Raw genomic sequence first — 8,295 nt, forward strand, 5'->3', positions numbered from 1 at the left:
TATTATTATAGACTGACAACTAAAATAAGTAAAAACCTAGGGGCAATGTCTCAGTAACATTATTATCACTCAAGCAGTACATCAATTTAGAAGGAGATGAGAACTATGGGAGTGTCCAGAGAACTTTTCAGATGACTATAACACCATAAATTCAAAATTACTTTTTATTAGTTAACATGTATATACAAGATAGAAAAATCAAAATGTAGAAAAGGGTATACAGTAAAAAGTAAATCTGGCACCTTAGTTCCCTTTCACAAGGACTGCTACCAGTGTCTTAAAGCTAAAACAATCTTCTTTTACATGGCTTATCTTCTCCAAAACTTTTTACTCTTTCTGTACATTTATTTCAGTTGTTTCCAACCTTAATCCATAAACTTATTCTACATGTAGTTATAAAGAAGACTATGCTACAAAGTTCACAGTCTGAAACAGGCAAATATAACTGATAATGGAGAAAAAAATGAAATAAATATCGTTAAGAAAGTCACTAAAAATGGAGTCAGGAGGCTATCAAGAAAGTGAAGCCAATGCACATCTCATGTCTCATTTTTTGGAACTATTTGTTAAGTTGCTAACATGTTGCTAAACTTAACTCAAGGACAAACAATAAACATTTCAGATCAATGACTGCTACATGAACATATATGAACTTTATTTCCTTCTTATGGTGACCGGACCATCTGCATTCTTAACCTTGAAAAGAGCTAATTCATTTTGACAACCATCATCTTCTATTTAAATAATGAGCCTAACCAATCTCAACTGACCTAAACAACATCTTTCATTTACATGGAGGACCTTAATGAGAACAGCTCTTATGGTTTTTCCCTTTAAATACCTTGCTTTCTTTCTTCCTTTCGTGGCAGAATCACAACCTGGATCTGTGTCTCGAATTGCAATCCCTCCTTTGCTAAATAATCACTTTTTATTCTTTATTATAGCCTAAACCTCATTTTTTGTTAACATAGTAAATATAAAACTGCTAAACTTAGCCAACTTTCAAAATGATATTAATGATCTTTGGATACTTTCCTTTAATATAGAAGGGAACTTTTCACTTTTGTCAAGGTGTATTTTCAGGACTATATTAATTCATCTGAAGTAATCACTATACCAGAGTGAGTGGGATTAACCTGATTGAGTTATATGATCAGACACATCTTGGAGCTAAGGTCTGCCCCAAAGCTGTGGTGCCTAAATATTGGGACAAGATGAAAATGAACCTTATTGAGGAACCCTCAGGATTAAAGGAAACTAAAATCTATTTGTGACATTGACATAAATTTGAAGAAGATACAATTTACTTGATTCTTAATTTCTAAAACCAAAACAAAATACAGGACCTGCCTAAGATTGTTAGGATAAAATAAGTATATTTATCTACAGAGGATTAGGCAAAGTTCTTCTATGGACTTAATTTAAAAAGTACTTAGTTGATATATAATTATTATATATTACAATGTAGTATTTTAAATTTTATTGTGAAGTTAGAAAAATCTCTAGAAAAAATAGTTTTCAGAAGAATATGTTTTTGTGTATGACTACAAGGCTACTTCCATTGAAAGACTGCCAAAACTGATTTGACTTGACTAAGGTTAATTTCACTTCATGTTTATTCAATATCATGCCAGTCATTGGGAAATGGCTCACTTATTTTAACATTTGGTTTGATTTCTCTGACAGAGAAAAGTAGAGATTCCTACAATGTTTTTTAAATGGATCCACTATCTCAATAATACTAAAGAACTTGTTTTAGCAAGTAGTGTATTTAACTGTAGACCAGGAAACTTTTTCTCTCATTATCATATTATTGCAGAAGATTTTATATTATTACAGTAATTTTAAAAATACATTCTTAGAGATATGAGCCCATATATTCCTAGTTCATTTATAAAGCCAGACAGCTTCTAAATCTATTAAAAACATCGAAGATAGCCTAACCTATCCATGTGATTTAAAAGAAATAGACCAGGTGCTTAAAATTTTTTTCAATTAAGTCAATTTAGTGATAACAGCAGTTAAGAAGTAAATAACACCAACATCCTGTTCTCCTATTTGTTCATGCTCAGCCTCAGGATAGACTGCTCTCCCAATCCAAGCAGTCTTATTTTCAAGGTAGATATGACTGGCTACAGACATGATTTTAATGACTCCTCCAGGGCCGTGGCCCTCCCTGGGGAAAGGCGCTACAGAAACAAGGTAGTATATCAGTGCTAGTGTTTGTAGCTATAGTTCAGATTTTATAAAATGTTCCCTAGCTTGTTCCAATCAGAAGCAGACACTTGTCTTACTTTGCAGAGTGAAGTAAGACCAAATACCTAAATGCTTTCCATTGTTTAGGATGACAAAGTTCAATAATACGTAGAAAATAAAATACCTTCATGAGCATGAGGTACTGACCAGTACAAATGCTCTCTAATTCACTATGTAATACATTCCAATCCATAATATTTCAAACTAAATTATGACTTTTTCTCGAGGAGATAGTAGTAAACATTTTTAGAGTAATTCCTCATTAAAGGGCTGACATATCTTCCCTTTTATCTCCCCAAATGAGATGATTTCATAAGAACCTAAATCTCCAATTTGCCACATTATATATAATTAAGTCAATTATAATTATATATAATTATAGATGATAACGTTATCTATTCCTAATATCACACTATTTGCTTTTATAATACAATGAAACCAAGGTTATAGTACATGCCTGTATTATAGGCTTAATAGTCACCATGTAAGTTCTATATCTTTAATAAACCAAGTTTCCAACATTATGTTTTCATGCACATGTAATATGATATTAAGGCAAATCTATATTCTCCACAATTGTTTTCTAGGTAAAGATATCACATGACAATTCAAGATAGCAATTGATCATTAGATCATTAGGTAGAGCCATATGAAATACCAACATGTGACCATATTTTACCTACAAAAAGAGCTATTTAATTTGATTCCACCTAATTCCATAGTAGTTTCAAGAATAATGTATACAAAACTAATAAAAGTCATAATAATAGAGAAATAGAAAATAGAGGAATCAACTGCAAACATCTAGAATTCAATTCTGATTGATATATAGAATAGTGTTCCCACACTCAAGATTATAGAACTTACATGGCTTTCATACCTAAAATTTTAAGCCTTTAAGAATAAGCAGGACCTGACAATCGATAAAAAGTATATGAACTGAGTAAGTCAACTATGACCATATTTTTGTTTTAAGAAGTATTTTTAAAAAGAAAATGGTAAGATAATACTGTTAAACTTTGAAGTTTCAAGGAAAACATCTACAAAAACATAGCTTTATTTTTTAGCTTAAAATTCTTTAAAAATACTGGAAAACATTAACGGCAGCTTACCCATAATCTAAAAATTATTTAAAATTCCATAAAAAGAAGATAAAGACCTTCTAATCTCTTTCATCTGAAACAGCATATGCTATGTAGATTAGCTATATATACTTATAAATTTATTTTTATAAAAACGAAATCACACTGGTCTGTAACTTGCTTTTTCTTTCTAATTAATCATGGATGCTTTTCTGATTAGTACATAGATCTACTTTACTGCTTTAAATACTTGCAAAGCATTTCATTATATATTCGATCATTCATCTACCCTTGTAATATTTCTTTCATTATGTATTTTATTAAGTCTGCATGATTGATGAAAACACTGTGGCTGCTTTACACTGGGTTGTGGGCAAAGATTTAATAAAGTTTGAGGTCATCAAAGCATTTTCTTTAAAAATACAAGTTAGAAAATAGCCCACGTTTGTATTAAGCTAAGTTCTTAAGGAATAAAAGAATCAGAGAAAGAAAAACAAGAGGAAACACACACAGAGATGGAGAGAGAAAAGGTGATTATTTCATGTGTTTATATTTATAATAAGATAACATTAAGAAGAATGGATTACGAAGCTTATTATAAAATGAAACTTTTAACCTCATGAGGTGAAGGTGTTTAAATTCCAGAACTCTGAGTGCAAGTTAATCCTTACTTTTTTTTGTACTTTGAGGAGTTAAGTTTATTAACCTGTAGAAGAGACAAAGTAGTTCAATTACAAAGTGAAGCTAATGAAAAATGAAAAATTCTAATCAGCTTTAGTTAGGAGTCAGCATTAAGAACAGCATTTTCCAGAAAATTATGTTGCAAGCCATCCCTTTTGCTGTTATTAACTGGAGACAAGAATTGACAGATAAAGAGCCAGAAAGAAGGCTATCAGCAGACTTCAATAAACAGAGTAAATACAACAATGATAATCTAGGAGTTTATATTTCTTTGCCATGTTTATACATTATTTTATGTTTAAAAATTTGCTTCTAGGCTCACTGATTATATTCTACCTTTGAGATCATTAATACATGGCAATGATAATAAGAGAGCATGAGCTTGGGAATCTAGATGGGTCAGAGCTCTGTAGGAGAGCAGAATTTGCCATCCTGAAATCTCTCTCTCTGACATAAAGATTCTTTTAGGTTGGTTATTTTTAAGAAACACAAACATAGGACAAACTCTTAAAACCAAGTAGAAGATTCAAGGGAAATCTCTATTTGTAAGGGTGTCTCCCTAACTATATTAGGAAGAGGGGGATGATTTAATTTCTAGAAACTCTCTTGCAGCAATTTAAATCTACATAACAACCTTACCCTTGTTCACTGTGCTTTTCCTAGCAACCTCCTATAAATGACTCTCCCCACCGAAACATCTTTTTTGCCTTCTGCTGAGGATGATATTTAAGGTTATAGTTTCAGTCATTTTGGGGAGTTACTCATGTAACTGGGTCTCTATCATGTATACACATTATTAAACTTTTGTTTTTCTCTTGTTAATCTGTTTTATGCTGATTCGATTATTAGACCAGCCAAAGAACCTAGAAGGGAAGAAGGGAAAATTTTTCCTCCTCAACAGCTCAAATCCTACCTCTACACTTCTCTAGCTGCCTTTTTGGAAAAGTTATTTTACCTTTTAGGTCTCGGTATCCACTTATAAAATAAAAATAACAGAATATGTTTAGTTGATCTCGATAATATATGTAGCAAATCATACTAGGAACACCGTCTTTGCATAAATGAAACACTTAGATATGTTACTCCAAGCACTCGTTTCTCAACGTGTAGTACTCAGATCAATATTATGGATAAAAAGGGGTTCTATGGAAAGTAATCTTACAGGGTAATTTGATCACAAATTCCTAACTAGACAGATCCTGGTCGGTAGTCACAGGCCAGGCATATAATTTTTTAAATAAAAGATTTATCTTTGCCTTAAGCAAGCCCTGCTCATTGTTTTTGTGCATCTAGGTATGGGAGGGGGAACAAACTTTCTTCTACCTTCAAGGTTTTTTGGCTGGAATAATATCAAATAGACATGAGACAGATTAGCAAGAGAAAATACCCAAATTTAACATATGTATGTGAACCCCACATACATCAGAGAGTCAGAGACCCCTCTGCACAAGGGGTTCAGAGACAGAAAGGGACCTAGATATATAAGCCATTCCGAGCTCAGGATGAAGTAAGGTGCCTTGGGGGCTTCAAAGGATCATTGCAGAAAGAGAAGAGCCAATGTTTAGTTAATAGAAATTTTTCAGGCCCTACAGAGAGGTTATCTCTGATAATCTCTTGCTATGGGCAAGGTCCCTAATTCATGTTCTTTCAGGTAGTCAAGGGAAGGGCAGAGTTAAAGTTGAGCTGGCAGTTAAAGTTGCCCTCAGCTCAAAACAATTCACATACCACAGAAGCACATCTTGGGGTGACTAGCTCTGAACACCTACATAGATTAACACGCCTTTGAAATAATCACCTTTAAGAGAGCAAATAATCTTAACTATTCTGTAATCTCATCTTTGCTATGCTTTCTCTCACTTTCGTATACTCTTCCTTACTGTTTCCTCCTTCATTTCAAATGCAGTAAAGAAACTGTAAAACTGTCATTCTCCAGACCATTTGAGATCTTGCTTCCTGCCAACTATCAGTTTAGGTCAAATAAACTCATAAAAATTCTTTCTAGTTTTGGATGTTCTTATGTCAACAGTAGCATTAGCATCGCATTTGAGTTTGTTAGAAATTCAAATTAATGGGTCCTATCCAGTCCTACTGAATAAGATGGTATGAGATGGGGGCCCAGGAATCTGTTTTATAAGCTCTCCAGTTGATCCTTATGTATGTTAAAGTTTGAGAACCACTGCCTCAGAGTTCACCTGGATATGTGTCAGCACCAAGCTGATCCAGAAGGTAAGGTTTAGGTGGTAAGATGCCCAGTTGAAAGAATGCACGAGGGGCTGACATGAGAATGAAATGGCAGGCATCAATTTTATTGCAGGGAGCATGCTTCTGCTGTGCTTCTTCTGCTCTCCAGGGGACGACATGGCTCCACACATAGCAGAGTACAATAGTGGCATTCAGCCACACATGCATGATACAAAAGCCGAAGTACGTTTACATATTTTAGGTGCGGGCGCCCTACTACACTAATGTAAACTTCTAAATCCAGGGTCCTATTACTAGCTGCAAGCCTGGATCACAGCCTGACCTGGGACCAGCCAGGCTTGGGACCCACAACATGACTTTCATATGACCATTTCCATTAATGAACATAAAAGGACCCAGCAGTCATCTACAGAGCTGACCCATTCATTAGGCATAGGAGACATTTCTTTTAAAATCACAAGAAAAAATTAACATAATGATAATAATAAATATGTAACAATGAATTCGGCTTGGATTATATGTTTATACCAAAGCATTTTTAAAACTAACTAACATAATGAAAAATATGGTTTTATATATAGCACTCTAATTCTGGCTAAAAAAATGTTCAATATATTTCTTGTGGAAGGCAAAAGTGCCTAGGGTACAGGAAAGTTGTAATTCAACCCTGATCACCTGAACACTTGACTATTAATTTATAAATGTTGACACTGTAGGTACCTGGTAGGAACTATTATAAGAAATGTGTGCTATTTTGAGGATATATGCATTTACAATTTGAAAAAATATTAGTTTACGTTGCCTTTAAAAGATTAAAATATTCAGCATTAAAGTTTTAGTTACTAAACTGCCTGCTAAAATCCTAGAAAAAAATAACATGGAAGAAGGACAGAAAATATTTACTACAAGAACTGAAAATAAAAAAGGAGCATAAAGCATGGTAGGATTAAACAAGAGTAAAAATAAGATAATCAACAAATTGAAAGTGATCTGGAATATTATAATGTAGAAATCATGTTAAAACAGAAGCATATATACTTACAACAGAAACTTATACATTATTCTCATATAATACCTGTTAAAGAACAAAAATTCAACCTAGTAAATTTCACGATCTAATTGACTTTATCAAAGAATTCATGAATTGGGTAGTATACCATTTAATAAACGGAAAGATGCCCCAAGAAGCTGTACAAAATGGAAGGCTTTTCTAGGCAGAAATAGGCCAGGAAAAAAAGTTAAAAGGATTATTTCAGGCAAGGTTATCTTCCTTTAGGGAAGGCAGTACGTCTTATCAGGCAGACTACCTCACTAGTGCTGACCAGGAAATTCCAGGATATTATAATCCTGGGAGAGGCTGAAACTGAAATTAGGTTAGGTATTAAGTTTTGGTAGGGCTTACCACAAATGACTCCATTTTGAGTCCATTGTTTCTTTTTTTACACTCATCAATCATTTCACCTGACACAAATGCACTTCAAAAATCATCAACCAGACATAATTTTCAGAACTTGCTATTGTCTTCTGAAACTTGTATTTAGTCATGGCCTAACTAAATGCTGCTTCTCAGTGTTTAAAAGAACATGATTGATAATTGTTTTTAATGAAATGTATGTGTTAAAACTAGGTTACTGTTTTATTAATAACTATTAAGCTCTACCAGAATAAAATGACTCTGTTTATTCAAGTAGTTTTATATATAACATTTTAAACCTGGCTAAACCAGAAAACACCAGCTGTGATACAAAAGAAGAATTTGTAGCTATATACAGAGAGGAAGCTTTGTTATTGTGTATTTTTTTTTTTTTTTTTTTACCAGCTCAAGCCTTCCTTCTGGCCACCTCAAAACAGCTCAAATTGTTTCAGTCTTGTAATCTTCAAATCTAAACCCTAGGTTCACCTCTGGATTGCTAATCCTTTTTGGGTTATCTTTCCTAGATTTCTACCACAATGTTGCTTGGGGGCAGAGACATTTTCTAGACCTCTCAGAAGATTGTATTAGATGGTCTCTAAGAGTCTTGGTTCTAGAATTCTATGATTCTGAATTTTCCTTGGGAAAGATTATTTTAAATAC

The sequence above is a fragment of the Pteropus vampyrus genome, unplaced genomic scaffold (assembly GCF_000151845.1).
Source record: "Pteropus vampyrus isolate Shadow unplaced genomic scaffold, Pvam_2.0 Scaffold526, whole genome shotgun sequence".
Taxonomy (NCBI): Eukaryota; Metazoa; Chordata; class Mammalia; order Chiroptera; family Pteropodidae; genus Pteropus; species Pteropus vampyrus.